Raw genomic sequence first — 9,977 nt, 5'->3', positions numbered from 1 at the left:
GAAGTATAAGCTGGAATCAAGATTGCCAGGAGAAATATCAATAACTGCAGATACACAGATGACATGACACTTATAGCAGAAAGCGAAGAACTAAAGACCTCTTGATGAAAGTCAAAAAAGAGAGTGAAAAAGTTGGCTTAAACTCAACATTCAGTAAATTAATATCATGGCATTCGGTGCCATCACTTCATGGCAAGTAGATGGGGAAACAATGGAAACAATGACAGACTTTATTTTTGGGGGGCTCCAAAATCACTGCAAATGGCGATTGCAGCCATGAAATTAAAAGATGCTTCCTCCTTGGAAGAAAAGCTATGACCAACCTAGAGAGCATATTAAAAAGCAGAGACATTACTTTGCCAACAAAGGTCCATCTAGTCAAAGCTATGGTTTTCCAGTAGTCATGTATGGATGTGAGAGCTGGACTATAAAGAAAGCTGAGCACAGAAGAAATGATGCTTTTGAACTGTGGTGTTGGAGAAGACTCTTGAGAGTCCCTTGGACTGCAAGGAGAGCCAATCAGTCAATCCTAAAGGAAATCAGTCCTGAATAGTCATGGGAAGGACTGATGCTGGAGCTGAAGCTCCAATACTTTGGCTACCTGATGACAAGAACTGACTCATTGGAAAAGACGCTGATGCTAGGAAAGATTGAAGGCAGGAAGAGAAGGGGATGACAGAGGATGAGATGGTTGGATGGAATCATTGACTCAATAGATTTGAGTTTAAGCAAACTCCAGGAGTTGGTGATGGAAGGGGAAGCCTGGTGTCCTGCAGGGGTCACAAAGAGTCGGATATGACTGAGTGACTGAACTGAACTAAAAGTTGAAGGCAGGGACTACAGTTTAGACCCTTATGTTGCAATAGATGCAGCCAGGATATTAAAATCAAATTGTTTTCAGTCTTGAGGGCTCTGGCTACAGGAAGCTCCATAGAGAGGGGGAGCAGGGATTAGCTCTATTCCAGTTGACTCTGGAACCTTAACACCTCACTCATTAGACAGAGGATGGCATCCAACATCCTTCTCATCCCCCCACCTTGCATTTTGCAGGTGTCAGTCTCTGGGTCATTACTTGTAGAAAGTTACCCTGTAGAAATCAGGATGGACTCCATGGGTTTTGTGGTAAATAATCTTGGCAAGTACTATCTACTCTATTTCCTCCTGAAGAATCACAATATGTCTTCTTGGTTATTTTAAAGACTCTGAGAAATTCTGAAATCAAAACATTTTCTTTTTTTTTTTTTTGTATTCCTTTACACATTTTTTTAGTCCAGCATTTTAAAATTTTATTTAACCATTATTAAAAGATAAAGTGAGGCATATCAAATATTTTAAGAATTTATTTAACAGCAAAAGAGACACAGATATAAAGAAAGACTTTTGGACTCTGTGGGAGAAGGTGAGAGTGGGATGATTTTAGAAAATAGCATTGAAACATGTATATTACCATATGTGAAATAGATGACCAACCCAAGTTCAATGCATGAAACAGGGCACTCAGGACCAGAGCACTGGGACAACCCAGAGGGAAGGGATGGGGAGGGCAGTGGGAGGGGGGTTCAGGATGGGGGACACATGTACACCCATGGCTGATTCATGTCAATGTATGGCAAAAACCACCACAATATTGTAAAGTTATTAGCCTCCAATTAAAATAAATTAATTAATTTTAAAAAATTTTAAGAAAAAGAATCTATTTGAGCAAAATCAGTTTGTATCAGGCAGCAAAATGCTGAAGTGGTTAGGAGAACTCCAGTAGGAGCTAGAAGAAAGATTTATAAAGTGAGGAACCAAAAAAAAAAAAAAAATATATATATATATATATATATATAGTTATTATTATTATTGCTTGGCTATGGCTTAAAGCCCTGTAGGCTGTTTGTGACTAGTTGTCCTCAGGTTTCTGTCCTTAACCTTGGGGTCATTACGGGCTTAGATTTGGTTGGGTTACATAGGTCACTGTGATGTTAGAGTTGCTTCAGTCTAATGGCTTTCAGGTTTAATTAATTTTAGACCATGAAACCATTTTGGCAGAACAATTACTGGCATCTCAAGCAATGAGTGTTCAGCGATATGCAAAAGTGACATGCACCTCACACAACAAATAAACGTGGTACAAAGCTCCCCTTGAGTGAGGAAGGATACTGATGAATGTTTATGAACTCATGCTTTCGGAGCCTCGGGGAGTACCGTGATGTACACGGTCAGTACTGACCAGGTGATTCTTTGCTTACAAGTGAGGGTGCACTTGGTAGAAGTGATCACTAATTTCAGCTCAAAAGAAAGGTGATTGGCACAGCAATCAAAGGGCTCGAACCTTTAGATCTTTCCATCAGACCACAAAGGGGCTCTTCTTGTCACGTCACAAAAGCCTTGGGCCGGGTGGATTCTGAATCCTCAACAGAACCACATAACGATTCGCCTCGGGTGGGCCACATGTGGAACAGGCCTGTGGCTCCCTCATGGACCACCTGCCACACTAGAAGAATACGTGAGGGGAGGGAAGGGGAGACCACACAGACTAAGATCAGAAGTTTCCTTGCCCTTTAATGATCAGCAGTTAAAGCCGATTTGGAAGGGGAGCCCTGAGCATAAATTGAGAGACTCTGGCCTGGGAGGCTTGAACTGGCCTCACATTCTTCCAGCCCTGCTGTAGTTAAGTGTTGTAATTTATAGCTCTGTTGTGGATGGGAGTAGGCTTGGGAAACAGAATTCTTAGTCTGAGAGTGTAAGGGTGGCTTGGGGACAAACAAGTCATTAATTGAGGTTGTTTACCAGAGATCTGAGGAAAATATCCAAGAGAAAAAATTCCTCAGGAAAAACAAGCCCTGATGGAGGTTCTTACGTTCTGGCTTTTTTTCCCCCTCTTAGATCAACACCAAAGGCTCCTCTTTTCATTTGGACCCTCCTAAACGCAGACTCAAGACAGGATGGGTGCAGAACAGGCTTACTCCAAGGATAAAGTGGAGAGAAGTCAGTGAGGTGGGCAGAGTCAGGCACCCATGAGGAGAAGGGCCGAGAAGGACAGTGCAGTCGGGGGTGAGGAGGCTGATTCAACCTGGAGAGCACCACGTCTCTGCCACCCCAGCCACTGTCTCCTCATCCTGTCTGGTCAGCTCTTGGTCACTGCTCAGGTTCACCAGGCCTCTGAGCTGCGGCACGCTGCGGTATACATCCAGGATCTGTCTTGTCTCTGTGGAGACCAGACTACGACTTATATGGAGATATGATGGGGACCATGAGTGCTCATATTTTAGGGGATTTAATGGCGACGTCATCCCTCCCCAGAGGAACTATGTCATTCAGCATCTGCAGTCTGGCTGGGGTCTGGGAATTGAGCATGGAATTGTGGTTTTGTGTTGGAGCAACTGTCCCCAGCCTTCCGCTCCTCCATTCTTCCTTTTTCTGGCAGTAGATTTTTTATAGCTCCCTTTTTGGCTGCTGTCCACTTTGCTCCTGGGAACGATATGCTCAATTAACCATCTACAAAACTCCCTGAAGATCAGGCCCTCTGGCTGCCCTCTGTGAATGCTGGTTATTATGTTAATTATGGCCTCCTGGCTTCTGGCAGTTAAGTGCTAAGTACTGCCACCTCACCTCTAATCCCCCAAGGTTCCATCTTCCCCGTGGATACTAGTAAGCCCAGCTCTGTCAGTTCTGTGACTGCCTCTCCCACTGTAAGCACTGGCCTGCAGAGGAAAGTTGCCCTAAACTGCTGTCCTTGTCATCAGTACATTACTGGTGACCTTGATGAATGGAGTGTCCTCTGGATCTTCCTGCAGAACAGAATTCTGCTGGCCCTTCTGCCCTCCCAGAATAAATCCTTGCTGGCCTGCCCATATCCCTCAGCCTCTTTATTCCTTTCTCCACTGTCTTCCAGGACTTAAACATTTGCACTTGACTCAATTTGAGTGATCAGTTTCTCCAGGTTTCCAATAGCCTCCCTAGTAGTGAATTTGCCTGCCCTAGGGTCCTTGCCAGGGTGGGTGTTAAGTTCAGTGTCTTGAGAAATTTCCCCCAAGTCAATGAATTCTTGCATGACCACTCTTAAATTCCATCACCTTTGATCAAATACTCTCAAAATCCAATAATGATACAGGATAGCCAATTTTTGCAGCTCCTCTCAGTATATAATCTCTTCCTTCTCTTATCAGGCCCAGAATATCTTCAACGGGTTATCAGTCTGGGATACAGGAGATAAAGAAGGAGAAGCTCTTATGAGGGGGTGCCTCTCACCTTGTTGGACAGAAGTCTCTGTTGCATCTTTCAGTATAGAGGAAAGTGTTGGCTCTTATTAAAGAAGGGTAGCTACTTGATGCAAACTCTGAGGATTGTCCAGGGTGTGTGTACAGAGCCAACATTCTCATACTCATTGGTGTACTTCTCAATGCCCTAATTCCATTTTTCAGGGTCTCAAGTTTTCTCAACTTTTCCCAAGCTTTCTCACCATTTTTACATCTTAGGAGTTCCAACTTCAACATTTAGATCTCTGTTCAGCTATTCAACTGTGTCAACTTTCCCACTGCAGGACATAAGGTACTAAAGAAGCCCTCTGGCACTCACACTTAGCTTTTAAATGCTTTCAAGGTCTTCAGTTTTTCATTATCTTTGCCCAGGACATAAATATAATTTAGCAGTCACTGACAAACTTCTCTGTCCCAGATATTGCCCTGCCATGTTTTGCAAAAGCTTGAATCTTGTACCTGTAGTGATGTTCCCCTCCACTGAGGAGTTTCTCCAGTTACTGCTTGTGAAATATTTAACATTTCAGATGCCACCTTGTGGCTGAGACTACCCACTTTCACTTCACTTCCTTTCAGAAAAAGTTAAGATGGGATTTGATTTCATGAAGGAAATATTAATTAAGAATTAGGGATCCACTCACCTCATTAGAATTGACTCAAAAGCATTCTTTATTTATGGCTGAGTAAATATACCTGTGGCAGATTCAGTTTGATATTTGGCAAAACTAATATAATTATGTAAAGTTTAAAAATAAAATAAAATTAATTAAAAAAAAAAAAACTCCAGTACTTTGACTACCTCATGTGAAGAGTTGACTCATTGGAAAAGACTCTGATGCTGGGAGGGATTGGGGGCAGGAGAAGAAGGGGATGACAGAGGATGAGATGGCTTGATGGAATCACCGACTTGATGGACGTGAGTTTGAGTGAATTCTAGAACTTGGTGATGGACAGGGAGGCCTGGAGTGCTGTGATTCATGGGGTTGCAAAGAGTCGGACACAACTGAGCCACTGAACTGAACTGAACTGAATATTTAATTACTTATATGTACCACAACTCCTTTAACACACACATATATATGGAATCTAGAAAAAAGGTAGGGATGAACCTATTTATAGGGCAGGAATAGAGAAGCAGATGTAGAGAACAGACCGTGGACATGGCAGGGGAAGGAGATCAGATCAGATCAGTCGCTCAGTCGTGTCCGACTCTTTGCGACCCCATGAAAAGCAGCACGCCAGGCCTCCCTGTCCATCACCAACTCCCGGAGTTCACTGAGTCTCACATCTATTGAGTCAGTGACGCCATCCAGCCATCTCATCCTCTGTCGTCCCCTTCTCCTCTTGCCTCCAATCCCTCCCAGCATCAGAGTCTTTTCCAATGAGTCAACACTTCGCATGAGGTGGCCAAAGTACTGGAGTTTCAGCTTTAGCATCATTCCTTCCAAAGAAATCTCAGGGCTGATCTTCTTCAGAATGGACTGGTTGGATCTCCTTGCAGTCCAAGGGACTCTCAAGAGTCTTCTCCAACACCACAGTTCAAAAGCATCATTCTTCGGTGCTCAGCCTTCTTCACAGTCCAACTCTGATATCCATACATGACCACAGGAAAAACCATAGCCTTGACTAGATGAACCTTTGTTGGCAAAGTAATGTCTCTGCTTTTGAATATGCTATCTAGGTTGATCATAACTTTCCTTCCAAGGAGTAAGAGTCTTTTAATTTCATGGCTGCAGTCACCATCTGCAGTGATTTTGGAGCCCAGAAAAATAAAGTCTGACACTGTTTCCACTGTTTCCCCATCTATTTCCCATGAAGTGGTGGGACCAGATGCCATGATCTTCCTTTTCGGAATGTTGAGCTTTAAGCCAACTTTTTCACTCTCCACTTTCACTTTCATCAAGAGGCTTTTGAGTTCCTCTTCACTTTCTGCCATAAGGGTGGTGTCATCTGCATATCTGAGGTTATTGATATTTCTCCCAGCAATCTTGATTCCAGCTTGTGTTTCTTCCAGTCCAGTGTTTCTCATGATGTACTCTGCATATAAGTTAAATAAACAGGGTGACAATATACAGCCTTGACGAACTCCTTTTCCTATTTGGAACCAGTCTGTTGTTCCATGTCCAGTTCGAACTGTTGCTTCCTGACCTGCATACAAATTTCTTAAGAGACAGATCAGGTGGTCTGGTATTCCCATCTCTTTCAGAATGTTCCACAGTTTATTGTGATCCACACAGTCAAAGGCTTTGGCATAGTCAATAAAGCAGAAATGGATGTTTTTCTGGAACTCTCTTGCTTTTTCCATGATCCAGCGGATGTTGGCAATTTGATCTCTGGTTCCTCTGCCTTTTCTAAAACCAGCTTGAACATTAGGAAGTTCACGGTTCACATATTGCTGAAGCCTGGCTTGGAGAATTTTGAGCATTACTTTACTAGTGTGTGAGATGAGCACAATTGTGCAGTAGTTTAAGCATTCTTTGGCATTGCCTTTCTTTGGGATTGAAATGAAAACTGACCTTTTCCAGTCGTGTGGCCATTGCTGAGTTTTCCAAATTTGCTGGCATATTGAGTGCAGCACTTTCACAGCATCATCTTTCAGAATTTGGAATAGCTCAACTGGAATTTTATCACCTCCACTAGCTTTGTTCATAGTGATGCTTTCTAAGGCCCACTTGACTTCACATTCCAGGATGTCTGGCTCTAGGCCAGTGATCACACCATCATGATTATCTGGGTCATGAAGATCTTTTTTTTATAGTTCTTCTGTGTATTCTTGCCATCTCTTCTTAATATCTTCTGCTTCTGTTAGGTCCATACCATTTCTGTCCTTTATCGAGCCCATCTTTGCATGAAATGTTCCTTTGGAATCTCTGATTTTCTTGAAGAGATCTCTAGTCTTTCCCATTCTGTTGTTTTCCTCTATTTCTTTGCATTGATAGCTGAAGAAGGCTTTCTTATCTATTCTTGCTATTCTTTGGAACTCTGCATTCAGATGTTTATATTTTTCCTTTTCTCCTTTGCTTTTCACTTCTCTTCTTTTCACAGCTATTTGTAAGGCCTCCCCAGACAGCTATTTTGCTTTTTTGCATTTCTTTCCATGGGGATGGTCTTGAACCCTGTCTCCTGTACAATGTCATGAGCCTCATTCCATAGTTCATCAGGCACTCTATTTATCAGATCTAGGCCCTTAAATCTATTTCTCACTTCCACTGTAGAATCATAAGGGATTTGATTTAGGTCATACCTGAATGGTCTAGTGGTTTTCCCTACTTTCTTCAATTTCAGTCTGAATTTGGCAATAAGGAGTTCATGGTCTGAGCCACAGTCTGCTCCTCGTCTTGTTTTTACTGACTGTATAGAGCTTCTCCATCTTTGGCTGCAAAGAATATAATCAATATGATTTCAGTGTTGACCATCTGGTGATGTCCATGTATAGAATCTTCTCTTGTGTTGATGGAAGAGGGTGTTTGTTATGACCAGTGCATTTTCTTGGCAAAACTCTATTAGTCTCTGCCCTGCTTCATTCCATATTCCAAGGCCAAATTTGCCTGTTACTCAAGGTGTTTCTTGACTTCCTACTTTTGCACTCCAGTCCCCTATAATGAAAAGGACATCTTTTTTGGGGTGTTAGTTCTAAAAAGTCTTGTAGGTTTTCATAGAACCATTCAATTTCAGCTTCTTCAGCGTTACTGGTTGGGGCATAGACTTGGATTACTGTGATATTGAATGGTTTGCCTTGGAAATGAACAGAGATCGTTCTGTCCTTTTTGAGATTGCATCCAAGTACTGCATTTCAGACTCTTTTGTTGACCATGATGGCTACTCCATTTCTTCTGAGGGATTCCTGCCCGCAGTAGTAGATATAATGGTCATCTGAGTTAAATTCACCCAATCCAGTCCATTTCAGTTCGCTGATTCCTAGAATGTCGACATTCACTCTTGCCATCTCTTGTTTGACCACTTCCAATTTGCTTTGATTCATGGACCTGACATTCCAGGTTCCTATGCAATATTGCTCTTTACAGCATTGGACCTATCTTCTATCACCAGTCACATCCACAGCTGGGTATTGTTTTTGCTTTGGCTCCATCCCTTCATTCTTTCTGGAGTTATTTCTCCAGTGATCTCCAGTAGCATATTGGGCACCTACTGACCTGGGGAGTTCCTCTTTCAGTATCCTATCATTTTGCCTTTTCATACTGTTCATGGGGTTCTCGAGGCAAGAATACTGAAGTGGTTTGCCATTCCCTTCTCCAGTGGACCACATTCTGTCAGACCTCTCCACCATGACCCACCCGTCTTCTGTGGCCCCACGGGCATGGCTTAGTTTCATTGAGTTAGACAAGGCTGTGGTCCTAGTGTGATTAGATTGACTAGTTTTCTGTGAGTATGGTTTCAGTATGTCTGCCCTCTGATGCCCTCTTGCAACACCCACCATCTTACTTGGGTTTCTCTTACCTTGAGCATGGTGTATCTCTTCAGGGCTACTCCAGCAAAGTACAGCCACTGCTCCCTACCTTGGACGAGGGATATCTCCTCACCGCCGCCCTGCCTGACCTTCAACGTGGGATAGATCCACTAGGCCCCCCTGCGCCCACACAGCCACAGCTCCTTGGACGTGGGGTTGCTCCTCCCGGCCACCACCCCTGACCTCGGATGCTGGGTATCTCCTCTCAGCCGCCCCCCTTGACCTCGGACGCTGGGTAACTCTTGGCTGCCACTCTTCGGGCATGGGGTCCTCCCGGCTTCTGCCCCTGACCTCAGAGAGGGTAGGACAAATTGAGAGAGTAATATTTAAACATAACATTACCATATGTAAAATAGATAGCTAGCAGGAAGTTTTTGTATAACACAGGGAGTTCAACTCAGAACTCTGTGACCACCTAGAGTGGTGGGATGGGGTGAAGGGTAGGGGAAGGTTCATGAAGAAGGGAAAATAGGTACAGTTATGGCCGATTCACATTGCTGTATGGCAGAAGCTAACACAGTATTATAAAGTAATTATCCTCTAATTAAAAATAAATTTAAAAGAAAAAAGAATTAAGGGGACAACACCAGAGAAGGTAGGGTGAACCTTTAGCCCATGGTACAAATCTTAATCCTTTGAAGACAGGAGATCTTGAGAAAGCCAGAATTATGTAATAAGGGTCTCAGATTACAGCACAGTTCTATGAAAATTTCAGCCCAGTGGAAGTTCTCAAGCAAAACCACATACTAAAAGAGTCTTGTGTTTTGAAGGAATAGTTCTGTATTAGCTCCTTGACGATGCTCATCTATTAGTTGGGAGGAAGTCACGGGAAGCATGATCTTAGCACGCCACTCAGAAGGGCAGCCGCTGAGGCCACTGGTCAGTTATACTCCCTGCAGCAAATAGTCCTGTGTGTTCATTGAAAGGACTGATGTTGAAGCTGAAACTCCAATATTTTGGCCACCTAATGCAAAGAACTGACTCATTTGAAAAGACCCTGATGCTGGGAAAGATTGAGGGCAGGAGGAGAAGGGGACGACAGAGGATGAGATTGTTGGATGGCATCACCGACTCAATGGACATGAGTTTGGCTAAACTCTGGGAGTTGGTGATGGACAGGGAAGCCTGGCGTGCTATGTTTCATGGAGTCACAAAGAGTCAGACATGACTAAGTGACTGAACTGAACTGAACTGAAGCATTTAGCTAATGAAGTCACTAAAAAGTGAAGGAATGAACCTAAACAATTAGAAAAAAAGAAATAACG

Source organism: Bos indicus x Bos taurus, chromosome 15 (assembly GCF_003369695.1).
Source record: "Bos indicus x Bos taurus breed Angus x Brahman F1 hybrid chromosome 15, Bos_hybrid_MaternalHap_v2.0, whole genome shotgun sequence".
In the NCBI taxonomy this organism is placed as follows: domain Eukaryota; kingdom Metazoa; phylum Chordata; class Mammalia; order Artiodactyla; family Bovidae; genus Bos; species Bos indicus x Bos taurus.
Note: the sequence above shows the minus strand (reverse complement) of the source record.